Raw genomic sequence first — 13268 nt, 5'->3', positions numbered from 1 at the left:
TGGCTTTTTGTTATTTATTCAGTCAGTCGCTTCCGACTCTTCGTGACTTCATGGACCAGCCCACACCAGAGCTTCCTGTTGGCCGTCGCCACCCCCAGCTCCCCCAAGGTTGAGTCCGTCACCTCCAGAATATCATCCATCCACCTTGCCCTTGGTCGGCCCCTCTTCCTTTTGCCTTCCACTTTCCCTAGCATCAGCATCTTCTCCAGGGTATCCTATCTTCTCATTATGTAGCCAAAGTACTTCAGTTTTGCCTTTAATATCATTCCCTCAAGTGAGCAGTCTGGCTTTATTTCCTAGAGTATGGACTGGTTTGATCTTCTTGCAGTCCAAGGCACGCTCAGAATTTTCCTCCAGCACCACAGTTCAAAAGCATCTATCTTCCTTCTCTCAGCCTTCCTTATGGTCTAGCTGTCGCAGCCATAGGTAACTACGGGGAATACCACTGCTTTAACTATGTGGACCTTTGCTGTCAGTGTGATGTCTCTGCTCTTAACTGTTTTATCAAGATTTGTCATTGCTGTGCTCCCAAGAAGTAAATGTCTTCTGATTTCCTGGCTGCAGTCAGTGTCTGCAGTAATCTTTGCGCCTAGAAAGACAAAAGTCTGTCACTGCCTCCACGTTTTCTCCCTCTATTTGCCAGTTCTCAATCAAGCTGGTTGCCATAATCTTGGTTTTTTTGAAATTTAACTGCAACCCAGCTTTTGCACTTTCTTATTTCACCTTCGTCATGAGGTTCCTCAGCTCCTCCTCGCTTTCAGCCATCAAAGTGGTATCATCTGCATATCTGAGATTGTTAATGTTTCTTCCAGCAATTTTAACTCCAGCCTTGGCTTCATCAAGCCCAGCACGTCGCATGATGTGTTCTGCGTACAGGTTGAATGGGTAGGGTGAGAGTATACAACCCCGCCGTACTCCTTTCCCAATCTTAAACCAGTCCGTTGTTCTGTGGTCTGTTCTTACCATTGCTACTTGGTCGTTATACAGATTCTTCAGGAGGCAGACAAGATGACTTGGTATCCCCATACCACCAAGAACTTACCATAATATGTTATGATCCACACAGTCAAAGGCTGTAGAATAGTCAATAAAACAGAAATAGATGTTTTTCTGAAACTCCCTGGCTTTCTCCATTATCCAGCAGATATTGGCAGTTTGGTCTCTAGTTCCTCTGCCTTTTCTAAACCCAGCTTGTACATCTGGCACTTCTCGTTCCATGAATTGCTGTAGTCTACCTTGCAAGATCTTGAGCATTACCTTACTGGCATGTGAAATAAGTGCCACTGTTCGATAGTTTGAACATTCTTTGGTGCTTCCCTTTTTTGGTATGGGGATATAGGTTGATTTTTTCCAATATGTTGGCCATTCTTGTGTTTTCCAAATTTGCTGGCATATGGCATGCATCACCTTGACAGCATCATCTTGCAAGATTTTAAACAGTTCAGCTGGGATACCGTCCTCTCCTGATGCCTTGTTATTAGCAATGCTTCTTAAGACCCATTTAACCTCACTCTTCAGGATGTCTGGCTCTAGCTCACTGACCACACCGTCAAATCTATCCCCGATATTATTATCCCTCCTATACAGATCTTCCGTATATTCTTGCCACCTTTTCTTGATCTCTTCTGCTTCTGTTAGGTCCTTGCCATCTTTGTTTTTGATCATACCCATTTTTGCCTGGAATTTACCTCCGATGTTTCTAATTTTCTGGAAGAGGTCTCTTGTCCTTCCTATTCTATTATCTTCTTCTGCTTCCGCGCATTGCTTGTTTAAAAATAATTCCTTATCTCTTCTGGCTAACCTCTGGAATTTTGCATTTAATTGGGCATATCTCCCCCTATCACTGTTGCATTTTGCTTTCCTTCTTTCTTGGGCTGCTTCCAGTGTCTCAGCAGAAAGCCCTCTTGCCTTCTTGGTTTTCTTTTTCTTTGGGACGTTTTTTGTTGCTGCCTCCTGAACAATGTTGCAAACTTCTGTCCATAGTTCTTCCGGGACCCTATAGTCCCTTAAATCTATTCTTCACCTCCACTGCATATTCATAAGGAATATTCGTGAGCTCCTAACTGATCTGTGGGTCTTCCCTATTCTCTTTAGTCTGATTCTAAATTGTGCAATAAGTAGTTTGTGATCTGAACTACAATCAGCTCCAGGTCTTGTTTTTACTGACTGCATAGATGTCCGCCACCTTTGGCTACAAAGGATGTAGTCAATCTGATTTCGGTGTCGACCGTCTGGTGAAGTCCATGTATAAAGTCGTCTCTTAGGTTGTTGGAAGAGAGTGTTTGTTATGCACAGTGAGTTGTCTTGGCAAAATTCTATCAGCCTATGTCCTGCTTCATTTTGTTCTCCCAGACCATGCTTGCCTGTAATTCCAGGTGTCATCTGACTATCCACCTTAGCATTCCAGTCTCCTGTAATGAAAATAACATATTTTTTTGGCTCACTATCCAGTATGTGCTGCAGATCCTCATAGAACTGATCTACTTCTGCTTCTTCAGCATCTGTGGTTGGAGCGTATATTTGGATCACTGTGATGTTAAGTGGCTTACCGTGAATTCAATGTGGCTTACAATGTGGCAGATAAATGAGTATAGGATTGCAGCCTCAATCACTGATGTTGCAATCCTGGACAAATGTACTAGGGAATAGATGCCTTATGGAACACAGTGGGACTTGCTTTGGAGTAAACATGCATAAGATTGCGCTGCACAGATCAAAGTATGTAAGATTTAGTAAGTGACAATTTTAGAGATAAAATTGTCGTTAAGTTTTTTTTTCTTTATTTTTGCAAGCATTGGTTTGTGTAAATGTCTGCTGTTACTCATCAGTTTTCATAACTAACTGAAAAGCTTTGCTCTATGGAGCATGCATTGGATACATGCAGTTTTGATTATAAGCTATCTGGAAGGTTTGTTAGAAAGGCATGGTATAAACGTTGAAAATAATAAACACAACATATTAGATTGATTGGTGGTCCTGGAGTTTGTCTGGCTTGTCTCTAACTTCGTCCTTTAACAGATTTTGAGTTCATTCCAGTTAGAATTTAAATGTAAACTTATTCAAGCAGATTGTAGCAGTTGAGCATCAACTGTGTGTCATGAGCTGCATACCAGTCTTTGAACCCAACAAAGCTTTGAATGGTCTGCCCACTTGTACCTTATTTTGGGAATATGTTGCTATAGACAAAGATAGATTTTACATCTTATCAAAAGAGGTTGAAATCCCCCCCCCCTTTAGGCAGGGGGCTTCTTTCTCCATAATTTCTTGGGACATATGTCACAAGAAATTGTCATATATTGGAATAGAGATGTAAAATTTCTGGAAATTTGAAGCCATAGAAAACAACTGGGCATCTTTTGGGGGGGGGGGGCACAGAAAAGAACAGAAATTTTGGGAAAAATTGAAAAACATGCAATACTTTTTTGGGGGTGCTTTTTACAGATCTAAAGTCACTTTGTTGCTTTAGGACAGCCTTCCCCAACCTGGTACCCTTCAAATGTTTTAGACCTCAGCTCCCACCAGCACTAGCAGCCTGGCCAGTGGTCAGGAATGCTGGGAATTGTAGTCCAGAATATCTGGAGGAAACCAGGCTGCTTTAGGAACATAAAATATATTATGTGTAACGTGGTTTGTTAATAAAATTATCATTAAAATTAAACTTTTAAAAGTAAACTCAGTAAATTCGTAATTATTGTCTGAATAAACTGTACTTTTAAATGCATTACACCAAACATGATAATTTTATGAGCAAAGCAAATTATACATAGTATATATTTAGATTCCTATTTTATGTTTGACCAAAGGGAACTTTAGTAAATAGTCCCTGGAATATATGAATCACCCTAGAAGACTGAAGAAGCAGTAAGAACTGGAGGCAGAGGAAAACTAGTGTACAGCATCTGTTCCTATTTGTAAGGAAGTTTTGGGAAATCCCTAAACCTGTTACTGTTTGTGGGGTAGAGTCTAAGGAAATCTGGTCTGAAGGAAAAGCTACTGAGATTTTATTTAGCTGGGAAAGACACCCTCACCTATTAGGAATGGTAAGCATCCATATTAATCTCTGCCTGTTATTTGAAGTGTGACATTTTATTTTTGTTTGTAAATCATTTCCGTTAATGAACATGTTTACTTTTGTTCCTTTTGAAAGGTTGTCTATAGTGGTGGTGTCGATCCCATGCCTGTGCAATAGGAACTGAATTTCTTTTATAGATTGAGAGGGTTTATTCTAGTGGCAGCAGTTAAAGGTTTTATAGCCGAGACAGGATTCCCTAGCAGTGATGTCTAATTCGGAACTTTATTAAAAATTAGGAAATGACCTCCATAGACTCAAGCCTCAAAGTTAATTAAAAAAAAAGAAAAGAAACATTGGTGGGATAATCCACATGCTATTCTGTCACTTCTGGTGACAGTGGCAGGATAACCTTCAGTATTCCTTCCACATGTAAGCTTTAGATTAGAACTACGTTAATTGACTGTTACAGAATTTAGGCAGAACAAGTCCAGAAACACAGGAGTCTTTTAGAGATGTAACATTTTCGGAAATTTTGAGGCTCTGGGAAAAAAAACATTTTTTTTTTCCTCTGGGGTGAATTAATTGTGTGTGTGTGTGTGTGTGTGTAAAAACTGAAAAATAAGCAATACTTTTTTTTAGCACTCTTTATAGATCTAAAGTCACGATGTTGCTGTAGGGAAAAACTTCCCCAATCTAGTATCCTTCAGATACTTTGGACTTCAGATCCCATCATCCTCAGGCAGCATAGCCAATGGTCAGGAATGCTGGGCACTGTAGTCCAACACATCCGGAGGGTACCAGGTTGGGGAGGGCTGCTTTAGGAACATAAAACAGCCTTTCTGTTCCTAAAGTTATTTTATGCATGACTTAGGGCTCAATCCTAACTAGATAGGTGTCCGCCTCCAAACTTGGAGGCGACCGCCTGTCCAAAGCAAGGCAGGAGAGGCACGGGGGAATCGTTCCTCCGAACCTCTCCTGCCTTGCTATTTTTCACTAGACAGTCATTTTCAGCTGTCTAGTGGCGGGGGGGGCGGGGGGCGACCAGGAGAGGAAGCTGCCATACGACACACTAGATGTCTCGTACGCGCAGCTCCGCTCTCCCTGCCTCGGAACACCCCCCAGGAATGCCCCTTTTCAGTTCCTCCGTGCTCCTCTTCCAAGCGCAGAGGATGGGGTTTCTCCGTGCTGCCTGGGAGGCAGCGCGGATGATGGGGGAGGTTAGTTTTCCGGGAACCAACCTCGGAGCACGGGCTCCAAGGTCAGTTCCTGGAAATGAGCATATCCTGTGGTCCTCTAGACAGTGTCTAGTGGCCATAGGATTGCTCCCTTAGTTTGCTCATAAAATTATCATTATATTTTAAAACTTTTAAAAGTAAACTCAGTAAATTTGTAATTATTGTCTGAATAGATTAGAACTACATTAAATGACTGCTACAGCATCAGAAACACAAAACTCTAGAACAAAACCCAAGCTGTCAAGAACACACATTTACTGTCAAGAATCACAATGGCAACTGTACTCACATGTTGGGAAACTGAGCCTGTCTTATCAGTAAAATATACTTTAGAGCAATAATTTTAATAAGGAATGAAAGAACAAACTATGCTGGGAATCTTACAGAGAGGATTAAAAAATATTTTCCCCCATGGAGTCCTTATTTCCAGACATTTTACATCTCTATAGTCTTTCTGTAAAAGTGTTCTTATTACATAGTTTTTAGAAATAATTTTAGGGGTAATAAAGTCTATGTAACAATACATAAATACTTCATCTTAAATTTTGTAAGAAAATATTTCATAATCCAAAGCTGTTCAATATTTTTTTTCATAAACGTTTGGTGGTGGTGATATTAGAATCTTTCCAGTAGTTTCTAATAATGGCTAGACAGTTAACCTTGGAAGCTCACACACAGGATATGAAGACAATGCCCATTCTCTACCGTGCATATCCTCTATCTGGTAATTAGAAACTGCTTCTGCACATGTAGGTTCTATTTTGCTGTTGTGGCCAATAGCAACTGTTTTGTCCTCCATAAATTTGTCTGACATGTTTTTGCAAGCCATCTAACCCAGTGTCCACCACCATATTATTGTTCCCCAATGCTGAGGAATGTCGAATCTTCCCTGTACTATATACAGTCATGTGAAAAAGTACACCCTCTTTTGAGTTCTATGGTTTTACGTATCAGGACATAATAAAAATCATCTGGTCCTTAGCAGGTCTTAAAATTAGGCAAATACAACCTCAGATGAACAACAACACATAACATATTACACCGTGTCATTATTTATTTTACAGAAATAAAGCCAAAGTGGAGAAGCCATGTGTGAAAAACTTAAGTACACCTTATGATTCAATAGCTTGTAGAACCACCTTTAGCAGCAATAAGTTGAAGTAATTGTTTTCTGTATGACTTTATCAGTCTCTCACATCGTTGTGGAGGAATTTTGGCCCACTCTACTTTACAACATTGCTTCAGTTCATTGAGGTTTGCGGGCATTTGTTTATGCACAGCTCTCTTAAGGTCCCGCCACAGCGTTTCAATCGGGTTGAGGTCTGGACTTTGACTGGGCCATTGCAACACCTTAATTCTTTTCTTTTTCAGCCATTCTGTTGTAGATTTGCTGGTGTGCTTGGGATCATTGTCCTGTTGCATGACCCAATTTCGGCCAACCTTTAGCTATTGGACAGATGGCCTCACGTTTGACTCGAGAATACTTTGGTATACAGAGGAGGTCATGGTCGACTCAATGTCTGCAAGGTGCCCAGGTCCTGTGGCTGCAAAACAAGCCCAAATCATCACCCCTCCACCACCATGCTTGACAGTTGGTATCAGATGTTTGTGCTGATATGCTGTGTTTGGTTTTTGCCAAACATGGCGCTGTGCGTTATGGCCAAACATCTCCACTTTGGTCTCATCTGTCCAAAGGACATTGTTCCAGAAGTCTTATGATTTGTTTAGATGCAACTTTGCAAACCTAAGCCGTGCTGCCATGTTCTTTTTAGAGAGAAGAGGCTTTCTCCTGGCAACCCTTCCAAACAAACCATACTTTTTCTAATTGTACTGTCATGGACTGTAACATTTAACATGCTAACTGAGGCCTGTAGAGTCTGAGATGTAACTCTTGGATGTTTTGCAATTTCTCCGAGCATTTCACAGTCTGCCCTTGGGGTGAATTTGCTGGGACGTCCACTCCTGGGAAGATTGGCAACTGTCTTGAATGTTTTCCACTTGTGAATAATCTTCTTCACTGTAGAATGATGGACTTTAAATTGTTTGGAAATGGCCTTATAACCCTTCCCAGATTGATGGGCAGGAACAATTGCTTCTCTAAGATCATTGCTGATGTCTTTACTCTTTGGCATTGTGTTAACACACACCTGAATGCTCAAGACCAGCAGACTCCTGAGACTTCAGCTTTTATAGAGGTGGTCACACTTGCTGATATTAATCAAGGGCATTTGATTAGCAGCGCCTGGCTGCTACTTAGCCTCTTCATACCTATGGAAGCAGTAAGGGTGTACTTAGTTTTTCACATATGGCTTCTCCATTTTGGCTTTATTTCTGTAAAATAAATAATGACACGGTGTAATTTGTGTTGTTGTTCATCTGAGGTTGTATTTACCTAATTTTAAGACCTGCTAAGGACCAGATGATTTTTATTATGTCCTGATACGTAAAACCATAGAACTCAAAGAGGGTGTACTTTCTTTTTCACAGGACTGTAAGTGCAGTTCAGTAACATTAGCTATATTTTAGCCATGTTTAGTTCAACATTAAGCAAGTTGGGGCCTTGTTTTTGGATTACATTTTATTTTGTGGTTAGTATTGGAGGATCTAACACTGGGAGACTTCAATGGTGGGTGAATCACAAGTCCTGGAATTAGAATTCTGACTTACAGTATTCAGTCATATAGCCTTTAGCTTGAGGAATTTTAAAGACCTTTTCACCATCCTTTTCCTATAGCCTCCCATATCAGCTTGTTCCATTGCTGTGAACTAGTACTTACAGTGAGGATGTTTTTCCTGATTTTTTTAAATACCTAAAATCTATTTTCCTGTAACTTCCATGGTTCTCAGCGGAAAGGGCAAGCAGTATTTTTCTCCAACCTCTTTAATATTTGCAACCTGTCAACATCTCCTCTTAATCATAATTTTTGCTACAGACTAAATGTTTCTGGGTTTTGAGCCTCCTTGCTTTTTAGGCCACTTAGTATCCTCATAGCTCTTCACTAAATGCTTTGACTGTCAACATTATTTTGGAAAGGTCAAGTGGCAACCCAAAACTGCCTATTTGTTATGCATATTCCAAAGGTCATAGCCATTAGTTGAAAGGACTAAAAGCTGAACTTCCAACTTTTCTATCATGCCATCACTTCTGTGTGTGTTTAAATCCTATTAAGACCTGTGAGGTCTGTGCACACTAATTAACTGAGCACAGCATTGTAATCTTCATTATTAGTTCAAAAAGAGTTATATGATTTGCTTGCTTAGAAAGGGAGGGAGAGTTTATCATCATCTCCTCCTCCTCCTCCTTTTGAGAAGCTTAGGGGGAAAAGGAGAATGCATGGCTTAAAGACCTGTAATTTCAAAATAAATCCAGGCAAGTACAATAGAGACATCTCCTAAACTGCTCTGAGCAAAATGTTGTCCTGGACAAAGTTTACAAGCATCATTGTAACCTTGGTACTTAGTCTATTTCTGGATTACCCATGCTGTGCTATGTGACTAAGCATAATTCCTCAGTCTCTGTGAAGTGGTTCTCTGTCTTCAAGAGCAGTTTAGCTTGTTTCACTTGTTCTAACCTATGTTGGCAGATCCAAGATTTGCTACTTTTATTTTTTCTAGATGATAAAATCTAGACCATAAAAACTAGACCATAAAATGTTCTTGGGTCCACACCAAAAGCTTCACTTTTAAAGGAATTTTTTGCTTAATCAAGCACCTCCTGAAGAATACCTACAAGAGTGTTAACAGGATCTCCAGCTCATTCTGAGGATATGATGAGTTCCTCCTCCATGCTTGGTTCTGGAAACAAAGCATCCATGATGTGGCAAGCAAGTGGAGAGGAAGATGAGGTTTGACAGGCTGTTAGGTGCTGTGGCCATAAAGGCCAAAAGTGGCTTGTTGTTTGCAAAATTGCTGTTGCATTTGAAGGAATGCTCCCATTGTATAAAAAGACAAGTCAGACATATCTGCTGTTTCTGTGGTTTTGCATCGTCTTCAGAGGAAGCTGAACCACCGTGCAGAGGCAGTGAAGTCACTTATGTTGATCATAGGTATTGATAAAAGTTGCTTGTAAAAATAGGGCTTTGAAAAGACTAAAAAATTCAGAATTGGCGTGAGATGCCCACATCAACAGTGTCAACAGACTTGAATTGCTGAACCCAACTATACCCAAACTTGAATAGGAATTGGTTACTTTCAAAATATTTTCACTGCTCTTTCTGTTCCCTTATTAGAGCCATCACAGAAGTAAAACAGAACGACTACCCTCCCCTTCCATTTCTAGGATTTAACAGTTTAATTCATATCTATTACAAATAAATTCAGTGTTGATATCTGCTTTTTACAAACATTGCCCTGGTTTGCATGACACAAAAGCCCACTGAGGCTTAATTTACCCACAGGGGCTGGTGTGGCATGGCTTGTCGTGTGAACCCAGGCAGCAGGGGTTGTTTGACAGTTAGAAAACTCTCAACCCATGATTTGTTATTTGAGGGTTGTCTAACAATGTGACAGCCCCTGTGGGTAGATTAAGCCCCAGTGGGCTGTCATGTCCTGTGAACCAGGTCATTGTGTTACTTGATAGGAAGAAGGTTGTCTGTCCTGCTTTATGTATAAGGTTGCATCATGCAAGTGCAGAACTGGTTGGGATTTGGATGTTTTGGGTTTTGGGTTACCAAGGTCTTTCCACTGAAGAAGACTTTTTAGGCTGCGTAGTTACATCACAGACTTTCCTAGGACTATGATTGTGTTATGAGTGAAAAGCTTATGTTCCCAGGAAAGGGAGGTATGTCATTCTGAAAAAGGGTGGTGCAGAGATGGACAGTGACTTGCAGATTTATGGCTTCTGTGCAAACCTTATCAGCCTCAAAATTAGTTGAGCTTGGTAATAATGTACATTAAATAGAGAACAATGCATACTAGAAGGCCTTATTAAAGCATGTTGCAATCATGATCACAAGTATATTTCTGCAGGAGGAAAGACTGAAAAATAGCACCTGCACAAAAGTTTTGATTATCTCAGAAGTGGGACTTCCTTTTTTTGTTTTTGATAAATAAAAACATACTATAGTATATGTTTTCCAGGAAAATATGAGATTATTATGGCACTCAGACAGCTGTTCTTTGAAGTTTAGTTTAGTCTCCAAAATGTTACTTCGGCAGCATAAATGAAGAATGGACATTTTTGTGGAGAAAAAAGCTTTAGGGTAGTGCACTTCTAAATACATGTTTAAACTGCCAGACTATTATATAGTGCACCGTCTTTAACTACTTTACAGCTATACTGTAGTTTTTCTACAGTAGCTGTAATTTTAAACAGAAGTAAGAGCTTTAGCTGACAAAAACAAACCTCTAAATGTGGAAATTCTAGCAGAACATTTCTATATGCATTTAGCAGACAAGAGATTCTTGGATTCTAAATTTCACTTGGCAGTATTTCTTAAGACAAATCTTCAGCCCAGTGTGTTCTCTTATCTGACTAGGTGGAGTGAATTCAGTGACTAATGACTCATTTCAGTATGAGGAAAGGTAAAATGCTTTTTAACACCAAATTAATGAGAATGAGGGAGCGTTTTGGATGAAACTGCATTATTCAACCACACAGAACTATGTTTGATGTGGAACACATCAATAAAAAACTTATCTGAAGTAGAGAAGCGTCAGCAACTGGTGGCTCTTGAAGGTGCTCTTGAAAGTGTAGTCTGGCCAGTCTCCTTTCCCTCTGGCTGAAGGAAAGACAGAAAGAGAGGCAACTTGAATTTCTTCTGTGTGCCACTTTCTCTTTAAGAAGCGTCTCAAAGGAGGATGACAGGAGGTTACCACAGGAGGACTGCCTGTCATCTTCCTGGTTGGCTTTTAGGAGGCAGGTAAAACAATTTTATTTCAGAGATCTTTAATTTAACATTCATACATACATACATACATACATGCTTCGTTTCCATGCTTTAAAAAAGGTTCAAGGCGGTTTACAATATATTTAAAATGAAACGTCACAACTTCAAAAATAAAATTTTAAATATCAGTTTAAATGAGAGGGGCATAGCAAATGAAATGGACAAAGAAGTAGATCAGCAGAAAAACTTGAATTCAACAGGCCAAATGCCTGCTGGAAGAGATAGGTCTTTACCAAGAAAGCCATTAGTAAGAGGGCAAAACAGATCACTATCAGACTGGGGGTTGCCACAGAAAAGACTCTCTCACTGTACATCCCAGCTGGGCCTCAACCTATGATGGGATGTGGAGTAGAGCCTCTTAGATATACTGGACTGAAACAGTTTAAGGTTTTTAAAGTAAAAACTTGTATTTTGAACACATTCATGTGACGAGGCTTTCTTCCCTTTCTCCTAAGCCCCCAGACATCTGCTCCTGGGGTTTAGGGGACCTGTGGAAATGGTGTGGGATATTGTGAGGGGAGTTGGAGGAAATTTTTAATTTTATTTTGAGAAATGATTTTATAGCTGATTATTCCAGATATTGAACTTTGATTTCCTTAGCTTGCTTTTGTTGGCGGAAATAATTCTTTTTACGTACTGTTCATCGCCTTCCTTAATTCTAATAGGTTTCAAATACTTGTTTTTTAATAGTTTCTTAGCTAAACTTTGAATGTCAGCTCTTGCCCTTCTCGTAACACCACCTTCCTCCTTTTATATGCGAGTGCTGATGTTTTCTGAACCATTTCCTGTATGTCAGCATTTCTTGGATATTTTAGAGAAATGAGCATTTTGCACTGAACTGGAAAACAAGGCAGTTACACATTTTCAGAGTTCTACCATGGTCTTAAAACATGAAGCTGCTTAAGGCTTCCACTAAATTAAAGTGGAAGTGCACCTAACCTTTTGGGAGACTAGCAAGATAATTTTAAATCGTATTTTGCAGTTAAATGAAACCCTTGATTGCATGAAGAATGATTCCATGTCTGTTCACTTGGAAATGAGGAACTTCTTAAAATTAGGATTTTAATTCAAAGAAAAGAATTGTGCTGCATGAGTCTGAAATATCTGCCTTTTAGGTTGTTTATTCTTCATCTATGAATTTTGTTTAAGCTGATAGTCCTAGTGATTTACCTCCTATTTAGGTTATTTTCTAGAGCAGCACTGCTTTTTAGCCAAAGTACCTAACTTTAATTTCAGATTTCACAAATTGCTTCTAAATTGATCAGTCTTTGGACTTACTGTTGCCCAAATCATAATCAATAAAAAGGTGGTGAATTGATGGATGGGTAGAAATGTGAAGGCCTGGGGGACCCCCGCCCCTGGAAAACAACATTTTTTTTCCATTTTTTCCCCAGGACTGTTTTTGTCCCGTTCCCCCCCCCCAATTGGAAAAATGGAACAGTTTTGGATTAGGAAATACTTTCTTTTAGAATTTAAGACAAAGTATTTGTATATTGTTACCCAGCCTTTACTCCCCCAAAATGATTTATAAATACTATGTAATAAGAATACTTTTATAGAAAGACTATAGAGATGTAAAATGTCTGGAAATAATGAAGCCATGGGGAAAATATTTTTTAATCCTCTCTGTAAGATTCCCAGCATAGTTCGTTCTTTCATTTCTTATTAAAATGATTGCGCTAAAGTATATTTTACTGATAGACATTTATGCTCAGTATCCCAACATGTGAGTACAGTTGCCATTGTGCATTCTTGACAGTAAATGTGTGTCCTCGACAGCTTGGATTTTGTTCTAGAGTCCTGTGTTTCTGATGCTGTAGCAGTTATTTAATGTAGTTCTAATCTATTCATACAATAATTACAAATTTACTAACTTTAAAAGTTTTAAAATATAATGATAATTGTATGAGCAAACTAAGTCATGCATAAAATAACTTTAGGAACAGAAAGGCTGCTTTATGTTCCTAAAGCAGCCTTCCCAACCTGGGCCCTCCAGATGTATTGGACTACAGTGCCCAGCATTCCTGACCATTGGCTATGTTGCTGATGGGAGCTGAAGTCCAAAATACCTGGAGGGTACCAGGTTGGGGAAGTCTTTCCTAAAGCAACAAAGTGACTTTAGATCTGCAAAGG

The 13268-nt window shown here is 39.6% G+C and overlaps 1 protein-coding gene across 2 annotated transcripts in view; it reads left to right on the top strand.

The window, feature by feature from the left end:
* The window catches only part of SHOC2 (SHOC2 leucine rich repeat scaffold protein), an 84108-nt gene that overhangs the window by 49794 nt on the left and 21046 nt on the right, over window positions 1–13268 (top strand). The gene's annotated exons all lie outside the window — the stretch shown is intronic.

This window comes from Heloderma suspectum, chromosome 3, assembly GCF_057233095.1.
Source record: "Heloderma suspectum isolate Gila_16-S chromosome 3, 16-S_ref, whole genome shotgun sequence".
Lineage (NCBI taxonomy): Eukaryota > Metazoa > Chordata > Lepidosauria > Squamata > Helodermatidae > Heloderma > Heloderma suspectum.
The sequence above is the reverse complement of the archived record's forward strand: the minus strand, read 5'-3'. Positions and strand labels throughout refer to the sequence as shown.